The sequence below is a fragment of the Pelodiscus sinensis genome, chromosome 25 (assembly GCF_049634645.1).
Source record: "Pelodiscus sinensis isolate JC-2024 chromosome 25, ASM4963464v1, whole genome shotgun sequence".
Classification (NCBI taxonomy): domain Eukaryota; kingdom Metazoa; phylum Chordata; order Testudines; family Trionychidae; genus Pelodiscus; species Pelodiscus sinensis.
Genome location: NC_134735.1, coordinates 5,331,240 through 5,351,869, shown reverse-complemented (window position 1 = coordinate 5,351,869; position 20,630 = coordinate 5,331,240). Strand labels below are relative to the sequence as shown.

The following is a 20,630-nucleotide window of genomic DNA, read 5'->3' as shown; positions in this document are numbered from 1 at the left end:
TAGGGACGAGGCTCAGAGAAGGAGCCACCAGATCACCTAGTCTGAGTTGCCGGATAGCACAGGCCGCCGACACCCAGACGCTAAACCCAGCCACTGAAATTAGACCAGGATATGACAGCCCACAGGAGGGACCCAGGTGCACCAGTGCCCAAAGCCCCAGCAGTGGCAGGTAAATGATTACATGAGCGATACCCAGGTAAGTCTGTCCAGTGAGCTACCCCCACACTCTCCAGAGGAAGGTGGGAAAAAAAACCAGTCTCTAGAGCCCTGTGCAGATACAAAATTTGTATCCGCAAAAATGAGCGGCAGATATCCGCCTGCACATCTGGGAACGCAGATACCCGGGGATAGAAAGCAAATACCCGTACGTTTGCCGGGTTCTAGATACAGAATTTGTATCTGCATGTGCAAAAAGAGCCATAGAGATCCTTCCCAATCCTTACATTGCAGCAAGGGAGGTTTAGGTTGGACATTAGGCAAAACTTCCTGCCTATCGGGGTGGTGAAACGCTGGAATAAATTGCCCAGGGGGGTTGTGGAATCTCCATCACTAGAGATATTGAAGAGCAGGTTGGACAGACACCTGTCAGGGATGGTTTAGATGGGGCTTGGTCCTGCTGTGAGGGCAGGGGACTGGACTCGATGACCTCTCGAGGTCCCTTCCGGTTCTGATGTTCTAGGATTCTATGATCCCCCAAGTTGTGAGCAGTAAGTCCCTGAATATGTGTGTAAGAACCAGCCAGCCAAGCACCTGAGAGAGGGAACTGTTGGTGCCACCTCCAGCACTTTGAAGGAGACAAAAAAGTCCAGAATAGAATGGGGGCAGGGGAGGGGGAGATCCCTTCCTGACCCTTGCAACTAAAACCCTGAAGCATGAGCATTAGGAATATAAGACATAACGTGGAAGGAAGCCCCAGAGCTGCCTGGTGCTGCTGCGCCCCATCTCAAATAGGCCTGCCATATAATCCCACAAATTGGTCCAACTCTATTCACACGAGTTTATGTTGTTTGTCCCACATTTCTTATTGGGAGTTTGTTCCAGAACCTCACCCTACTTATGTGTAAGAACCTTTAGTTTCCAGCCTGCATTGGTTCATGGCCAGTTTATCCCCATCTATTCTTGGGCTAGGATTGTCCTTTGGCTTGAGTAGCTCTTCTCCTTCCCCGGGGTTCCCTCCTACACACACATACACATACTGTGGGGCTACGTCTACACTGGCATGATTTTCCGGAAATGCTTTTAACGGAAAAGTTTTCCGTTAAAAGCATTTTCGGAAAAGCGCGTCTAGATTGGCAGGACACTTTTCCGCAAAAGCACTTTTTGCAGAAAAGCGTCCGTGCCAATCTAGACGCGCTTTTCCGCAAAAAAGCCCCGATCGCCATTTTCGTGATCGGGGCTTTTTTGCGGAAAACAAATCTCTGCTGTCTACACTGGCCCTTTTGCGCACAAGTTTTTCGAAAAAGACTTTTGCCCGAATGGGAGCAGCATAGTATTTCCTCAAAAGCACAGACAATCTTACATGAGATCGTCAGTGCTTTTGCGGAAATTCAAGCGGCCAGTGTAGACAGCTGGCAAGTTTTTCCACAAAAGCAGATGATTTTGCGGAAAAACTTGCCAGTCTAGACACAGCCTGTATGTACAGAGAGCAATCCTCTCTCCTCAGCCTTCCTTCTGCTAAGCTAAACAAGCCCAGCCCTTCCCATAGGCCCTCCATTCCCTCAGCCTCGTAGTAGCTCTTCTTTGCACCTCAGGTCCAGTCTGAATTCATCTTTCTTTGAACACGAGTGACTGGAATGGTACACGATATTCTGGGTGAGGTCTAACCAATGCCTTGTATGATGCCATTCATCCTTCTCTCCCTCGATTGCAAAACACCTTGCCTGAGGCTCCTTAGGATTGCATTTGCTTTCTCATAGCTGCCTCATGTTCGTCTGAGGTCATCAAGTCCTCTGAACTACCTGATTTGTGGAGTTTCAGTTTGTCCATCAGGTGAGAGCACCCCCCTCCTCCTGGGGCCAGGAGAAGCTAACGTAGAAGCTTTGGGAGGTGTTGGCTCTTGGAGAGGTTCCCTAGCCTAGCCAACGTGGGCAAACTCACCAGCAAGTACAGTGCTGTGATTCAGTTTTGTTACGCGCTGTAGAATTGACTCTGGCATCCACATTAGCAGGGCTCGACAGGTCAGCGAATCTACTCGCCCAGGGAGAGTAGATTTCAGCCGCTCGCCCTGTTCACTGGCGGCACGCGCATGCGCCATGCGGGTCTGACGCATGCACAGTGCGGGGCTGGTGAGTAGATTTCACCACGGTTTGTCAAGCCCTGCAATTAGCATCAGCAGCAAAGGAAGGGCAGGGAGGGCGGCAAGGCGGAATGCTTTTCAATGAGCATTGTCTTATATAACCTCCTAGGAACAGTTGTCTCTGCCACTGATTCTCCTATCCTTGGGTAAAACACTTAACTTCTCTGTGCTTCCATTTCTCCAGCAGTAACACTGGGGGTGATGGGACGACCCTCCTTCCCCCGTGAAGTGTTTTGAGATTTAAATGTAAAGCTCCTTTCTAAATGTGAAATCCTGACCCCTTTGAAATGAATGGCAAAGCTCCCCCTGACTTCTGTGGGGCTGGGCTTTCACATTAGTGTTCCCAGTTCTCACCCCGGCTACACAGGCCCTGGCGGTCGAGATGGGAGCATGAGGGCATTTGAGGTCCCTGATTGGAGAGGAAGTGGGAAAACAGTTACATGGGCTGAACTGAACCCGGCCTGTTTCCACACAGCCCGTAAGACTTGCGTGGAGGGAGCGTTGGGTTCTGTTCTGAGACCAGGTTTTTTATGATTCTTTGTGTTGCAGTAGAACCAGCCTCGCTGTGCTCAGGGCTGGCCACGTGCCAAATCGAAAGCCCACCCCAGCCCCCGAGATCTCATTTCCCTCGCCCGGCGCATTGACACAAACACACAAAAGCCGCCAGTGCTCTGGGCTGGTGCAACTCCCTTTGCACCGCTTCTTTGCTCATGTCCCCAGCTTAAATGGATGCTGTGTCGCTGTTTCCCCTCCAAACGGTGGCATTTTTGCCAGCGCTGAGCAACTTGGCGGTTCGCTGCCCAGGCTTTCCTTTGCTGGGACGCTTTGCCAGTCTGCTGCTCCTGAATTATTTGTCTGTGCTGAATTACCTAGAGCTTGCCTGGTGCTCAGGCGGCGGGGCCACAGCACAAGGAGAAGATGCAGGCAACGAGGGAACCGTCACGGCATGGCGGCTGGTTTGGGTATTTCTCTGGGGTTCCCATTATTGTTTCATATCTGGTCTCCATGATGGGGTGTTCCCCACGGCTGGGGCTGGCTGGGTTGGTTTCCGGCTTGTGCTTTTGTCTGCCATGCAGAGGAGAGCCAGGCTTGCTTTCCATGGACCAGGAGGTGTTTGGAAGATTGAGATGACAGCCTGTTCAGCCATGGGCATTAATGGGAAGGGGAGGGAGCGTTTTGTGATACTCGACACCAGATCAAAGTTTGGAAGGTTTCTCCTTTTCCCCAAACTGGAAGTGTAGGGCCTGGTGCTAAGTGACTCCGGGCATGCGGGAGGTGTTTTGGAGTCACATTTGCGTGCGTCATGCTTTGCCACGTAGGCACCTGTCTCCACTCTCCAGTATAAGTTAGAGCAGCCTCAGGGCTACTGTATTTTACCCTTTGCTCCCTGGGGTGGCCTGGGATGCACAGAACCATGGTAGCGCTGTGGGTTTTGGGTGTGCCTCTAATCCCCTCCCCCACACACACACACACTGAAGGCCGTGAGAAGAGACCTTGTAGGGTTCATCAGTGCTACAATAAAAGGATCACAGCTGGTCCAGGTTCGCTGACACAGCCTCACAAGGCTGGGGCTATGATGCATTTTAGACATTGAGGGTGGAGCTGGATGCCAGGTTCTGATACCTGGCCAGGTGTGAGGGTCTCAAAGTCTGAGCTCCAGCTTGAGTTCAAATGATTTTAGCTCTGCAACACGAACCCTGCGAGCTGAGTCCGGTGGCCCAGGCTCCATGCCGGAGGTTTTTTACTGAAGCGGATGTCCTCATAGAGTCCGTATAGCAGCTATTCTCCTGCTCTGAAGGGCCCATTGTACTGGGGAGGGGGGGTGATTCTCAGGGCCAAAGCGTGTGTATTTATCCTCACCTTAAGACCCCAGAATGCTGCCAGGGCAGCATCAAGGCACTTTTATGTATCTGTAAATCCATCCCACTGGCTCTTTTGGGAGAGCAAAAGAAAATCTAGGAATCCTTTTTATCTTCAAAGTGGAGATGGAGGGAGAAACCCATATAAAAAATAGATCCACACATGAAACCACACACACACAAAACCACACAAACACCCCTTGCATTCTGTACAAGCATTCTGTCTTGCTTTTCCCCATTCATTTTTCCCCACGAAATGAGTGTCTAGCTAGCCAAGCCAGGTTAATGTTCTAGAAATGGGGCAAGCAGAGAAGCAGAACGAGGCTAGTGAGTTTCACATTCTGTTTCTCGTCAGTTTCACTCTCCGCTTCTCCCTAGCTCTGCTCAGAATTTCTAAAAGGGCTCAGTGCCCACAACAGGAAGCAGATTTTCAAGAGTCACTCGTGTGGAGTGCTGAGCTCTCTGCGAGACTTTGCCCAGAAGTCTCACCATGAGAGCTGAGCTCTGGACAGTCTCTGCCTTATTGAGGCCCATTGAAAATCTGGCCCTGAGGGTTTGAATCCTGTCCCGGGGGTGAGCGCTTTGGTTAGTTCTTAAGTGGCCTCAACTGGCACTTGCAGGATGGAGCCTGCTGCCAGCTGGGTGGCATTTGTGCTTCTAGGGCCGCAGGGGAAAGTGTTTCACAGGAAGAGATTTTCTTCCGAGAGTTCGAGGCTAAGTCAGCACTGGCACTTTGCAGCGCCGCAACTTTCTGGCTCAGGAGTGTGAAACACACACACACACACGCAGCGAGTTACAGCATCGTACAGCACCAGTGTAAGCAGCTTACAGCGCTGGGGGCTGTGCTGGACTGGGTGGTGGAAGGTCGGGCATTGCTGCAGGGGGATCAGGAGAGCAGTGGGGGGGGGAGTGAAAGCAGTGACCTGCTTCTCCTGGCACTGCAGACTGCGCTGAACCCCAGAAGTGGCCTGCAGCAGGCCCGGCTCAGTGAAGGGTAGAGAGAGCACACATGGCTCCGTGCACCGCCCCTGCCGTGAGCACTCGCTCCACACTCCCATTGGCTGGGAACCTGCTGCTGCCTGCTTCTGGGGCGCAGCCTGGTCTGCGGTGCCAGGAGAGGCAGGAAGATGCCTTGGCCCACACACACACAGTCACATTGCACCACTGATTGGGAGCCACTCGAGGGAAGCCCATCCTGCCCCAGCCCTGACACCCCCAAAGCCGGAGCCCCCTCCTTTACACCAAAGCTCTCATCCTCAGCCCCAGCCCTGGAGCCCACACTCCAGTCACATTCTGTTGAGTTGCAGCATCACTCCTTTTCTTCAAGTGAGTCATGAGAAAAAACAGTTTGAAAACATCTGGTTGACATAGAGCGCGCTCTCCCAGAGTTCATGGCCTGGCCACACTTTCAGTGCAAAGCCTTGATGCAGCCGGGCTTTAAACCTCTAGGTGTAGACGGAGCCGTAGTGCAGTAGCTGATCACACAAACAACAGGCAGGCAGAGGGCCAGCTGGGGTGAAATCGATGGAGCACACCTGAGGTTCACAGGGCTGTGCCTAGGTGCTGCGGCTCTCCTGGTGCTTCCATCTCCGTTAATGAGGTTTCCCCTGCTTGGCTTTCCATGCTGCACGTCTACCAGCTCTTGACCCTCGCTTACGTCCTCTAGGGCAGACCAGCTCAATGGCTATCCCCAGGCAGGTCGGGTGACCGGTTGGACTAGCGTTGAGTTTTCATAAAGGAGTTAAACCCCAGTATGCCCGGCCGATTCCCTCTCCCTCCTGGCCGCCCCACCTTTAAAGGGCGATTTGCGGATTCCTGCTTGACTGAGGCGCGCATGCGGCCTGGATGAATTGTGCTCTCCATTATGCATGAGCTACTCCCATCGGAGTGGCACAGACATATCAGACAAAAGAGCTTTGGCCCCAAAGTGTATTTACAAAGGGAAGCGGTTGCCAAGCCCGGTGTCCTTTCTTATTAAAGCAGCAGCTTTGTGGCCTTTAAAGTGTTTTATTTCTTTCTCTGGGGAATCAAGAGTAAAACACACCTGGTAGATCCAGCTCTAAGGGCAAAGGGGGTAAGAAATGATTAAAGTCTTAAGCTGGTCTCTTTAACTGCCCTTTGCTTTCCAGCCAGGCTGAGAAGTAGCAAAGCTAGCATTGTTATTCAGGGAGGCCTGAAATTAAAGCACATCCAGACAGTCTGTTGTTCTTAGCGGAACCCAGAGGCACTGAGACCACTCAGAGGGAGAACGATGCGGGCTCTGTAGCCTTAGCGGTAGAGTAGGTGCCAGCAATTTACAGCCCAGGGGCAGAATCTGGCCTGTTAAACCTTCGGACCCGTCCCGCCACCGTCCTACCTCCCAGCTGGACTCCCTGGATACGTCTAGACTACAGGCTTTCGTCAACAGAGGCTTTGTCGACAGATACTGTCGACAAAGCCTCTGTCGACAAAGAGAGTCTAGACTATAGCCAGTTCTGTTGACAAAACAAGCTGCTTTTTCAAGAGAAAGTCTAGACGCTCTCTTTTGAAAAGGCACAGCGTGGATACAATAGCGTCGACAATAGTGTCAACAAAAGGCGTTATTCCTCGTAGAATGAGGTTGACCACAGTCGACAAAACTGCCACGTTCTGTCGACTTACTATCGACAGAACGCAGCGGTAGTGGAGACACAGGTATACTTTTGTCGATAAAACCCTGTAGTCTAGACACACACCCCCGTCTGCCATGCCCCTGCATGCTGCTCAAAGCAGCCAGCCGCTAGAGCTCACATGTGCATCTCTGGGCACCTTGGGCCCTGGAGTAGAGGGGAGAGGGCACAATCTCACCGCCCCCTTACGCTGGAGAATCCTGCCCCCTGCGCAAGCACTTCGGTTCGTTCTTAAGTGCTTGAGAATTTGAGAGCTGGAGCCAGGAGTGGGAGGGTGTTTCCAGGGACGCAAGGGGAGAACTTGGCTCATTCCTACGAAGTGTCAAGCTGCCTGGGCCCGTCACTGCTGGGATAGTCTTGTCATTGGGCCCAAGCCAGTGGTTCCGACGTGAGTGACGAAGGAAGGCTGGATTCCTGGGAGGTTGTGCTGATTCCAGCTTCTATGGAAAGGAAGGGCTTGGCCTGTCAATGGGCTTTCCAGGCTGGAGTGTGGCTGCCATTCCAAGCCCCTGCTACTCACCAGCAGCTGATGGGGGCAGAGAGAGAGGGAACTGGGGAAGCCAGGCCCATGCAGCGAGGGAAATTAGGACTAAGCAGGAGCTAAGAAGGAATGCCAGAGGCACATGAGGCGCCCCATTGGGAGGGCTTGCCTGCTTTCAAATGTGTCTGGACAAACTGCTGAACTCACTGCCCCCACCTGAACATGCAAGCAGCATGGTCTAGTCCAGGGGTAGGCAATAAAACAGCAGCTGTTCCCCAGGGTTAACCGCTGGTAGGTCGCTGCTGCAATATTTACCTGCAACTCCACAGGTACAAGTGAGCACCGCTCCCATTGGCCGCAGATCACCGTGCCTGGCCAATGGGAGCTGTCATCCCTCCATACCTGCAGAGGCGCAGGTAAATATGGCAGTGGGCTCACCCTGATCCAGCCCGTGGGCCGGTATTTGCCCCGCCCCAGTCTAGTGGATCGGGTGCTAGATTGGGATCAGTGGCAAATGCTACCACTGACCTGCCACGTGTTCTGAGCCCAATCTCGCCCCTTCTCTGTGCCCATCTGTAAAACGGGGGTGTTGAGACTTTATCCTCCTGTGGATACTTTATCCTCCCCCACAGCTGGTAATCTAAGTGGTGTGACAGTCAGACAGGGCCAGTCTGCTTCTGTTTCTCATTCTGAATGAATGGACGCAGCTCCAGAACCCAGCTAGAAACGAGTAAGACAAAGGCAATTAGTAGCTTTTCAAACTGAACGGATTAAAACAAAATTTCTAGCCTTTAATTAGAATTCTTTTGAGTACAAATCAAGGTCTTTGGTTTTGTCTCCGTTCCCACTCCCCTTTTTTTGTCAGCCAAAACATAGTGAACAAAAGGTGGCCTCATTAAATTAGGGCCGTTATACAGTATTATTTTCCCCCCTAAACACACCTACAGAGTTAATCACGCCTACATACTTCCCACAAAGCTAAACTGCTGGGAAAAAAGAATGAGGCTTTAACTTTGCTCATTAACTTCCCCACGCATTAGAAGGAGACAGCAGTTTGAGTTTGAGAAGCAGCCGAAAAAGGAACTTCAGGGAATTAGAGGAAGAAGAAAAAGAAGGGGGAGGGGAAAGAGCATATGAAAGAAAAATCAAATATCTTGTCGGGCTTATTGTCAGAGCCAAATCCCAAGTACAGTTCAAAAACACTGGCTTGTTAGTAACATCTCGATGCATAGGGTCAGCCCTCCCCCCCCCCCACTCATAGACCAACATGTCTCTAGGTCCTCAAACGAGATCTCTCAGCCTGTCAGCCCCAGATGAAACATTGTTAATTACCGGAGACTTTGTAATTCTTCACCAGGAACATACAGGGAAGGACACAGCAGCCATCCACCAGCCCCTTTTGGAAATCCAACATCATTTCAGGGACTGGGATCAGATTGCTAGCCTCAAGCTAGAACACGCCTGGTGAATTTCAAACAGCCCTGGCTCTTTATGTGCCATTGATTGGGGACCCAGGGGTCTGAAAGGGCAACTTTTGCACTGGGTAGGGAGAGGAAGAACTGTGTAGAAAGAGAATGGTTTGGGTCTCAACAGTCCTTGTGCAGGGCACAGAAGGGAAAGATGAAAATTGGTAGGAAGGCATCTTAGGCCAGATCTAAACGGGGAGTGCTTTTGCCAGTATCATTTATTTCAGTGCCTTCTCCCGCAAGTAAAATGAGCTAAAGGTGAAGTTTGCTTGTATGCAACATGGCCGTAGTCAGAGCACTTGATTGCCTCAGCTACGTTGGTCAGGGATCCCATCTCTTCACGCTAAAGCTGGGCACAATTTTTTGGACTCATTTTTCTTCAAAAAAAGGCATTTTTGGTGCACCAAAACAATTTGTAAATGCAGGTGAAAAAGCTTTGACCGAGGGGGGAAAAAATGAAGCAAAACTGTTAATTTGTGACCATTTTGACTTTTTTTCAATATTTTGTTTGGATTTTCCATTTCAAAATGGTGTTTGTAATTCATATTGGGCCAGCTTTTTAAAAAGAAACCCCCAAAGGGGACGACAGGGCCCCACAATAACAACCACATTGAAACAAACAAGCAAACAAATCTTTCCGAGCAAATAGAAAAGCTTTCCTCTTTTGAATTTGGGGTTATTTTTGAAATTCTTTGATTCGATGAAAGTTTTTGAGCAAACCTTATCCGATCAAATTGAAATACATTCCCTCCTCCTCCCAGATTTTTCATTTCTGTCCCCATACAGAAAAAGTCATTATTCGATATTTTTACTTCATATCCCTGACCAATACACCCAGGCCAACAACGTGTGTCATAAGTTTACTTCCTTTCTCTTACACAGGAAGAAGATATATTGGTAGAAGCACTTTCTACTGATATAACTGCTTCCATATGGGGATTGGTATGACTTTTAATAGACCAGTATAGTTAAAACTAGGGATGTTGAATATTGGTCAATTGAATAGTTGAGTAATCTCATGAATTCTTATTAGTTAGCTCAGAGGTTCTCAAACTTGTGATACCGCGACCCCCCTCTCCGTTGCTCATAACCCCCTTCTCCATTGCTGTAACCACCTTTTCAGTTGCTCGCGGCCTCCCTCTAAGTTGCTCGAGACCCGCCGGGGGTCAGGACCCACAGTTTGAAAAACTCTGGGTTAGTTGACTAGTCTACAGTCCCTGTGGGCAGGGCTGGCAGCCAGTGCACTCCGGCCCCACTCCCGAGAAGTCCCCTACCACTCCACATGGGGTGCCAAGCAGGAACTGGACAGAGGCAGCAGCATAGAGTGGCAGCAGCCCCTGACTGGGGGTGGGGAGGGAAATGCATGTAGTCTATAGCATTAACCTATACGCTTTTGCTGATCAGATAATCGGTTAAGCGACTACACGATTACATCCCTAGTTCAAACAATAAGGCCTGCTGGACAGAATCAGCATGGTTGAGGAGCCATGGCTAAAAACACAATCCTTGTGCTGTTAATGTGCATCTAAATCTATTCTCCCCATTTTCCAGCCTAACTCCTGCTACGAGTTGGGAGTCACTTGTTCTCATTAACACAGGACCCAGGGTGCCTTCACTCCCCATTCTGTTGGCCATATTTTTAACATGGGGTTATGCACGTGCATCTGGAGTCTACATTTCCAGAAAGTTCATTGCAGGATTTTCCGGTGCTCAGCACCCACAATTGGGGCTCAGTCTCCATTGTGTGCCCAACTCACCCTGGAAGACCACTGTGCCTTGCAGAAGAAGGCCCTTACCTAAAAAAATGCCAGAGTTGCGTTTTACAAACGATATTGCAGCTTGAACCTCTCTCGTCCGGCACCCTCAAGACCTGACTGGTTCCAAACCAGAAAATTTGCCAAGCCACCAGAGATCAGTGTTGTCTAGCAGCATTACCAACCAGGGGCGGCCCGGGACTATAGGCCGACTCAGCCGTCGCCTAGGGCGCCGCCTTCAACAGCGCCCAATGATGACATCACGGGGCACCCTGGGCGCCCGATGATGACGTCACTTCATGGTTGCCGTGCACCCGGGGGCACCGATCGCTCATTCTGCCTGGGGCGCCAGCTGCCGCAGCCGGCCTCAGACCGCTCCTGTTACCAACACTTCCACTGTGTGCTGGGCTCTTAAAAGACATCCGGGGTAGAGTAGAGCTACATCACAGCACAGAACACTGGCTATGTCTAGACTGCAGGCTTCTTTCGGAAGCAGCTTTTTTCGGAAGAGATCTTTCCAAAAAAAACTTCTTCCGAAAGAGAGCGTCCACACTGCCAAAGCGCATTGAAAAAGCGATCTGCTTTTTCGAAAGAGAGCGTCCACACTGAATGGACTCTCTCTCACGTCTAAGCTGTGATTGCTATGAACAGAATGGCCACCAGGGCACCTGTGCTTTATCCTCTTTCCTCTTCTTTCGAAAGAACTCCCTCTTCCCCATCCACACACGCCTTTTTCTGAAAGAGCTCTTTCTCAAAAAGGCTTCTTCCTCTTAGAATGAGGATTACCAATGCCAGAAAAACCCCTCTGTTCTTTCGATTTCCTTACGGAAGAACGCAATTGCAGTGTGGACGTTTCTCATGTTTTGTCAAAAAAACAGATGTTTTTCCAACAGAACTCTAGTGTACACATACCTGCTGAGAACCAGGACGGGTGACTCTAAACACACGTCATGGGACCACAGGAAACTTGGCCATACCCATGAGCAGTGGACATGTGGCTAATTAAAATTATGCTGGAGCAGGAAAGTTGGCGGACCAGAGAATGCCCAACTAGAGAGGTTCAACCTGTAGCGCAATTGATGTGTCAGGTCGTTTCCTTCCAGTTGCTAAAATGTACTCCGTATCCCTGCCTGTTCTTCTCAAGACCCTGTTCCGGTGGAATGGCACCACAGGCTGTTGGTCTGCAAAGGGGGTTTGTCCAAATTCAGCATGAGGCTGACCTCTCTGGAGAACTGAAAAAAAAGTCACTGGTTAGAAAGGAAGCTCTGTTGAAACCAAGATTTGGGGTCATTTGTGGCGCGGGGTGAACCTCCAAAGGCTCTCAGGTCGCGTTGGGTTTTAGTAAGCACGTCAGTAGTTCGGATGCTTTGGTGCTTATCTGAATTTCCCAAACCTCTGAGCTTTTTGCAGCTCCATGAGCACATCCCTCCAGGTAGCCAGCCTGCCGTTAAATCTTTCTGCTTTGCACCTCCGTGCCATTTGTTTCACTCTTCATCCCAGCTGGCACCCGGACGTGCTGGACTGGAATTTGAAGAATAACTGCATTTTCTCAACCTCGGGAGAGGTTTGCTTTGTAGTCGGTGCACTGTCAGAGATCTGTCCCGTCTTTCTCTATAGTGGCTAGCTCATCTGTAATGATACCTGAAATGCAGCATCAAGGAGAATAAGAATGGATTTAAAGCTGTATTACTGTCCATCAGCAAGAGAGATCTATGGGGAAAAAACATGCCTTTGGTGAGGGGATTTAAATTTCAAGTGGCATTTGAAATGATCCCTAAAGTAGAAGGCGCTTATGTGCAAGTACATTTTGGAGGGCTGTTGGAATCCCTGAGCATTACCCAATAATTCCAGTGACTACAATGAACATGCTACTGGTTTGTTCTATTTTGCTTGTGTAGAACAGTATTATTGTGGCGTACAATGTGCAGCGCAGTCGTGCCTGCGTTGGTCATAAGTTTCACGTGAACACACAGATGCTGGGGGACAATGGTTCTCTTTGGGATAATGGGGGGGGGGGGCTCAGAACGGGAAATGTAGCTAAGCGGATCCCTGTTGAAATCAGTCCTGAAGCTGTTCAGTGACTGAGTGCAGAGGGGTGCCCCAAAATTCAGTGGAGGGCTTCTGCCCCATACATAGCTCTGGTAGATTATAGTGGACAGAAAAATCCTGAAGGGGCCAGAGGAGAAATTTCTCAGAGGAATGGGGGGGGATTTTGTAGGGTTACCATAGGCAGTCCTACGCCAGTTCCTCCTCCCCTTCCCACCACCATATCCCTAGCCTAGGGAAGATCATAGGATGGCATGAGAGATAGGCGAGGCTGGGCTGTAGCACATGCTGCTCCACAATTCTGGCTTTTGCTGCTGGCTATAGGCAGCTCTGGGGAAGCTGACATAACCTACAGCAGCCCACAGAACTGGCTATTTGCTTCTTCCTCCCTTTGGGCTAGACTCCCTGAAAGTTCATCTCAGCATCTGACTCTTGGGGTATGTCTAGACTGCATCCCTCTGTCAGCAGACGGATGCTGATTAGGCAGGTCGACATTGCAAACGAGGCACGGATTTAAATATCCCACACCTAATTTGCATAAAAATGGCCGCCATGTTTTGCTGACTCAGCACTTTGTCGGCAAAACGCAGCAGTCTAGAGAGGGATCTGTTGAGAAAGAAAGCCTTTTTCGACAGATCTCTTATGCCTCCTGCTCCGAAAGATCCTCATTTTTTGAGGAATACAGGATCTTTCGAAAAAGCCTGCCATTTTCGACAAAACCGCGTCTAGACTACGGTTTTACTTTCGAAATGGTGCTTGTTCGAAAGAGCGCCATTACGTGATTATGCCAATGAAGCGTGGGATATTTAAATTCCCGCTTCATTTGCAATTTCGAAGTGTCTAATTTACATTCCTCTGTCGAAAGAGGGATGTAGCCTAGACACAGCCTGACTGATCAAACCGGCGGTGCCCTGCCCAGGTTGACAAACACACGCAAGATGATTCCTGCAACAATTCCGGTGTTCCTTTCTGAAAATTGAAATCCCCACGGAGCTGCCGCATGCTTAGCGATTCCCTGCCGGACATGCTGTAGAACATCCAGTCGCGTTTAGCATCAGAGAGAGCTGAAGAGGGGGAATGGCTCAAACAGCCCCTAAAAATGAGTCATCGTATTGCACTTGAAAATACAGGGATGTGCCTTGAAAAGGAGCCTTGTGATCTTGTGGTATCAAAGGAAGAGAGGCCGGGCTTCTTTCAGAGCTGCATTGGCATCTGGGAAAACGGCTGTGGTTGAGCAGCCGAGGATCCCAGCAAGGGAATGCTGCAGTTTATTGTATTTTGTCTTGGTAAATGAGACTTCACGCCAATTATTTTCTTTTATGTGACTCCGCAGAGTGTTGTCTGAGGATTTAGTGTTGACAAAGAGCCCCATAGCAACAGCCTTTGAGGCTACTGTGCTCTGCCTGCAGGACAGATGCAATGCAGACGGCTGCAGCACCAGTTTCCTTCAGTGTCCTGTCCGTGCTCTCTAGCTGTCAGAGAAGAGATTTCTATCCAGGCCGTATTTGACTCATTCATTCTTTGCTTTTTATGCCATGCTGGCTTGGTAGAGGGCCAGTTTTGGTTGAGGACAGTTTTGGGTGTCCCTTTGGAACTGGAATGAGACCACTGAATTTACTTGATGCAAGACACCAAATGTTTTTCAGTCGCTGCCAGGCAGGACAGGTTGGGAAGCAGTCCCCACTTACTCTGCAGAGCTGGACCTTGTGGAGGTACGCAGTGTCCCTCTAAGATTTTTCCAACCACGAGCAGAGTGAGTTTTGGCTTGTGCACCAATACTGCGGTCACGTGGGCTGGTTTGGGTGTGTGCCGCCATGGCACCCAATTTATTAACACATGTTCCCAGAGCCGGAGCAGAACCCTCCACCCCCAGCCCTGTGGCATGTCCCATTCCCAGCCGCCGGAGCAAACCGCCCCTCCCCCGGCCATGTGGCATGTCCCATTCCCAGCCACCGGCGCAAACCCCCCCCACCCCCAGCCATGTGGCATGTCCCATTCCCAGCCGCCGGAGCAAATCCCCCCTCCCCCGGCCACGTGGCATGTCCTATTCCCAGCCACCAGAGCAAATCCCCCCTCCCCCGGCCACGTGGCATGTCCTATTCCCAGCCGCCAGAGCAAATCCCCCCTCCTCCGGCCACGTGGCATGTCCTATTCCCAGCCACCAGAGCAAATCCCCCCTCCCCCGGCCACGTGGCATGTCCTATTCCCAGCCGCCAGAGCAAATCCCCCCTCCCCCAGCCATGTGGCATGTCCCATTCCCAGCCGCTGGAGCAAATCCCCCCTCCCCCGGCCACGTGGCATGTCCTATTCCCAGCCGCCAGAGCAAATCCCCCCTCCCCCGGCCACGTGGCATGTCCTATTCCCAGCCGCCAGAGCAAATCCCCCCTCCCCCGGCCATGTGGCATGTCCCATTCCCAGCTGCCGGAGCAGAACCCCCCACCCCCAGCCATGTGGCATGTCCCATTCCCAGCCGCCGGAGCAGAACCCCCCACCCCCGGCCATGTGGCATGTCCCATTCCCAGCTGCTGGAGCAGAACCCCCCATCCCCGGCCCTGTGGCATGTCCCATTCCCAGCTGCCGGAGCAGAACCCCGCACCCCCGGCCCTGTGGCATGTCCCATTCCCAGCTGCCAGAGCAAATCCCCCCTCTCCCAGCCATGTGGCATGTCCCATGCCCAGCTGTCGAAACAGACACCTCCTCCCCCCATCATGAGGCAGGTTTTGTTCCCAGTCCCAGATACCAGAAAAGACCCTGGCTCTTCCTACCTCGTGGCAGCCCCAGCCACTGGAGCAAGCCTCCCTCCTGCCACACAGCAGGTCCCGGTCCCCTACCCCAACGGCTCCCTCACCACACCGTCCCAGGTGTCCCCTCCCACCAGAGCAGCCGCCTGCCACATGGCTCTCCAGAGGAGGTGAGCGGGGGAAGAATTTTTTGTACGCAACCACGCACCTTAGTGGGAACTATGGCGGTACGATGCTCGTTCTGCAGAGGGATGAATCAAAGGTCCCCGAGACGGAATCGTGCTGGGGTCACATGATAAGTCTGTCGGTGGTGCTGGGGATCCAGTCCAGGAGTCCTGACTCCAATCCCCTGCTGTCACCACTGGGCCAAAGGCCTCCTTAAACGTGAGGCTGTCCTGCCACGTGGCTCTGAGAACACATTCGTGGGTCAGTGTTGGCCGTTGTCACGGAGACTCGGTCAGGAAGGAGCTGGTGGGTTGGGGTGGGAGTATTATCGGCATGCCAAGAGGAAACATCTGCACACCTTGCGAAGGTACGTCTTGTCCCTCAAAGCACGGACTCTCTCGGGAAAGGAAAAACAACCAAGAAGGAAGAAAACAAAAGAGCAGCAGGGATACACTTCAGCAATCAGCCGCCAGCCCCCGTCAGCCGGCATGACTGGAGCGCCGCGCGTCATGATGTTTCAAAGCGAGCGCGGAGACTGAGATCAAGCGTGTGGCTGCAGCATCTGACAGCCGGGTGGGAGGCTGATTGGCAGGTTGCGACGGCATCCACTTGCGAGATGAAATGCAGGGAAACTGTTCAAAAGAACAAGAGAGCCCTAACGGGGGCCTGGAGAACCCCGTTGGGTGCTGCCTCGTTAGGGAAGAAGCTCATAATGAATGCCGGCATTCCAGGGGCCTTCGGGCCGACAAAACGGAGAGGCCGTTTGGACAAGAGAGTGTAGTGTTTACTCCTGCAAATGTCTCATGGGCTGTGATGTACGTGGGTTGGCTGGGCCGGGAGGCAGCACCTCCGCCTTTTCCAGGGCATGGAACGTAAAACCAGGAAGGGCCTGGGGGTCCCTCGCTCCCAGGCCCATGGAGCCAAAGACGAACAGCAGATGCGTGGGGGGGGGCTCCGCTGCAGCTTTCAACTTCCTACTCCCACAAAGCCAAACACCCCTGCACTACTCCCTGTCCCTTCAAGGCCCCTGACACTTCTCTCCAAGGCCCCAAACCCTGCTCACTACATTTCTCCTCCCTCCATCACTCACTCGCAGTCCCATTCTCCCTCCCTCGTTGTCACCAGTCTCACTCAGGAAGCTGGGGTGCAGGGACTCTGGGCTGGGACTGAGGGGTTCGGAGTGCAAGAGGGTGATCAGGGCTGGGACAGGGCCTTGGGGGTGTGGGGTGGGTGCAGGCTCTGGGGTTGGGCTGGGGATGAGGGGTTTGGGGCTGCAGGGTGGGGCTCTAGGCTGGAACCACAGATTTTGATGGGCAGGAGGGGCATCAGGAGAGGGCCTGGGACATGGAGGAGGGGCCTTTGGCTGGGGGTGTAGGCTCTGGAGCGGGTCTGGGAATGAGGGTTTTGAGGTGCAGGAGGGGACTCTGTGCTGGGATTGAAGGGTTCCAGATGGTAAGGGGGGGGCAGGGCTGGTGGAAGGAGGCTCCGGGGTGTAGGCGCCGGGCAGCACTAACCTCAAGCAGCTCCCAGAGGGAGCAGCATATTCCCCCTCTGGTTCCTAAGCAGAGGCACAGCCAAGTGTCTCTGTACGCTGCCTCGTCCACAGGCACCGGCCCTGCAGCTCCTATTGGCCTCCGTTCCCAGGCAATGGGAGCTACAGAGCCAGCACTTGGGGCAGAGACAGAGAGCAACACGCATAGGATCCAGGGGGCTGATTCCAGGAGCTGCAGTTGCCAGGGCAGGCAGGGAGCCTGCCCTTAGCCCCACTGCGCCCCCAGCCAGACATTTCACAGCCCAGTCAGAGCTGCCAGGGTGCCTTTTCAGCCATGAGTTCTAGTCTACAGCCAGCCTGCTGGCAACCCCAGCTCCACTTCTGATGTCGGCACCAGTGTCTGATACTGGGTCCTAACGCTGTGGTGCAGGCCCAGCTTATGGCCTCTGTTCCAGGTCTGGGTTGCTGTGCCCGACCCTGCTGGCGGGGGTAGGCATATTCAGAAGAATATTAGTATTGGGGAAGGCCACTTAGTCACCGATGTAGCCAGGGCTGAGCAGCCGTGGTCGTTATCCAAAGACTGAGGGTTCAAAGAGACGAAATGGCAGCTCCTGGTCCACCCCCTTGTGGTTATGCTCTGCACTGCCCCGGGTGAAATGAGGCCCCCAGGCCTGGCCTCTTACTGTTCAGCATGACCAATCTCTCTCTGCCCAGGCTGGAACTGCGGGAAAAGATGGAATTAAAAACAAAGTTCTAACTTCTGAGAACAGAACTATTCTGCCACCTTATGTCTGAGTGTCGGGGCCCTTTACAAACAGCTAAATTTGCCTCCTACCATGCTGCCTTCCCCCCCTCCAGGAGGCAACTCAATTGCAACATCCCATTTTACAGTTAAGAGAAGAAAGCTGCAGAGAGAAGAAGTGAGGTGACCACGGTCATGCAACAAGCCAGTGGCAGAGCCAGGGAAGGAACCAATGAGTTTTGTCTCCTTGGCCTGTGCTTTTACCACTAGGCTGTGCTTCCCTCTAGAGAAGAGGAGTGGTTTTACCTCCTGTGGCCCAGTTCAACTGTCCCTAACGGAAGTACTTTGCAGTCTTTCTTCTCCACCTATCCCAGCCACTGTCTAATGGCACAGCTGTCACATGAAGAAGACCACAAAGCTAATCCTACTTTTCTCTACAAACAAGGGGGCCAGGAGAGGCCCTGGTGGGAAAGGGTTGAATGTTTTTTACTTTCAAACAGAATTAAAACTGTGCATTATAATTCTTAGGCAGCTGTGCTTATTCACAGATCCCACTGTTCACCAAAAAGCCCTGCGCTTTAATCAGCAGTTTCTAAATGACAAAAGCACAGGAATAATTATAACTCTTAATTATCATTCATTTTTTAAAAAGTCCCTCCGAAGCCGCAGAACAATCTCCGCAACCTGACAGATCTGCAGTCTTTACTGGAATTCTTAAATGGAAATGGGGGTTTGAAGTCTGCGAGGCATGGGGAAGAGAATGAAAAATGTCTTCATTTTGTCTAATTGCGCGTTGTCGTTCTGCAGCAATCTCAGTCACGCTACACATCTGGATTAACAACCAGCTAGCAAATGGCCCCGTATGTCGCTGTGGGTTAGAGCACTGAGCTTGTGAGATGCTGGACTGATAAGTGCCTGAGAGAGGCTGTGGATAGATGCAGGGCATCCAAGCTATATTAAAAGAATGAATCCCTTATTGAACAGCCTGCACATGCAATTACATGCTCTGATTTACAACGCGCATTGCGTTCTGTCTCCAGTTCAGCAACGGATGCGTGCATCGGCTTCAATCAAGGCTCTACCTGCCCGATTTGGTACCAGTAAATAGTTGAATGACAATCTCCTCCACCATGTTGTGCTTTCGACACTAAGGCTACGTCTAGACTGGCATGATTTTCCGCAAATGCTTTTAATGGAAAACTTTTCCGTTAAAAGCATTTGTGGAACAGAGCGTCTAGATTGGTACGGACGCTTTTCTGCAAAAGCACTTTTTGCGGAAAAGCATCCGTGCCAATCTAGACGCGCTTTTGCGCAAAAAAGCCCCGATCGCCATTTTAGCCATCAGAGCTTTTTTGAGCAAAACAGTACTGTGCTGTCTACACTGGCCCTCTTGCGCAAATGATTTGCACAAGAGGGCTTTTGCCCAAACGGGAGCAGCATAGTATTTTTGAAAGAACACTGACAATCTTACATGAGATCGTCAGTGTTCTTGCGGAAATTCCAGCGGCCAGTGTAGACAGCTGGCAAGTTTTTCCGCAAAAGCAGATGATTTTGCGGAAAAACTTGCCAGTCTAGACACAGCCTAAGTGTGTGTCTAGAGTACAGGCTTTTTTCAAAAAAACTTCCCCTGCGTCTAGACTTCTGCCGCGTTCTTTCGAAAGTAAATCAAAAGAATGCGGCAGTTTTTTCAACCACGGAAAAATCTCGTTTAATGAGGAAGAACGCCTTTTTTTGAAAGTGCTCTTTCGAAAAAAGGCGCTATGTAATGCAAACTGTACTTTTTCGAAAGAGAGTATCCAGACTGCCTGAGTGCTCTCTTTCGAAAAAGCGGCTTGCTTTTTCAAAAGTACTGGTTGTAGTCTAGATGCTCTTTTTTTAAAGAGGCTTTTTCGAAAGTGTCTTTCGAAAAAGCCTCTTTTGAAAGAGGCTTGCAGTCTAGACATAGCCTAAGTTAGAGATGGGCCTGAACCAAAATCAGGGATGTGATTATCACCAGATTCCTCAGGGTGTGAAAATGTGTTTGGAATCCGGATGTGGATCTGGGTTCAAATCTTGCAATCACCCTCCCCCTTCCTTCTCCCCGTTTCTGATATAATGGGCTGAAGTGGAATCCCGGATCAGAAAAGCAGTCTTCGAAATTGGGATCTGCCTGTTTTGTGGAAGAGCATAGTTGCTTAGGAAGGGGCTTAGACATATGTTTGTAATATCAACCATAATTTTATGCCCAGGCTATACGACTTGGGGGGAAAAAAATTTTCAAAAGTGCCCGCGTGATTTAGGAGCCTAACTCCACTTGCCTTTCGTTGGGCCTTATGGGTAAAATTTTTCTAAGTGCCTCAGCCCTTTTTTTAATTGGCTTGAAAATTTTGCCCTAAGTGTCCGCCTCCATGACTATGGTTTTTGGAATGCCAGCAAAATTAAAACCCCAACTGAAGACCAATGAAGAAAATTGCTTGTAATAGCACCAGCACACCAAGAACACACAACTAAAAGGGGATATGAGAGTGGTCTATAAAATCATGACTGGTGTGGAAAAAGGAAATGGGGAAAAGTTATTTACTTGTTCCCATAACCTAAGAACTAGGGGTCAACAAATGAAGTTAATAGGTCACAGGTTTAAAACAAACAAAAGGAAGTTTTTCTTCACTCAGCACACAGTCAACCTGTGGAACTCCTTGCCAGAGGATATTGTGAAGACTAGGACTTTAACAGGGTTCAAAAAGAACTAGATAAATTCATGGAGATTAGGTCCATCAATGGCTATGAGCCAGGATGGATAGGAATGGTGTCCCTAGCCTCTGTCTGCCTGGAAATGGGTGACAGGAGAGGAATCACGTGATGATTCCCTGTTCTGTTCCCTCCCTCTGAGGCATCTGACATTGGCCACTGTTGGCAGACGGGATACTGAGCTAGATGGTCTGACCCAGTCTGGCCCTTCTG

At 51.1% G+C, this 20,630-nt stretch overlaps 1 protein-coding gene across 1 annotated transcript in view; it reads left to right on the top strand.

Moving 5' to 3' along the window:
* The window catches only part of CSMD2 (CUB and Sushi multiple domains 2), a 743,482-nt gene that overhangs the window by 557,806 nt on the left and 165,046 nt on the right, over window positions 1-20,630 (top strand). The gene's annotated exons all lie outside the window — the stretch shown is intronic.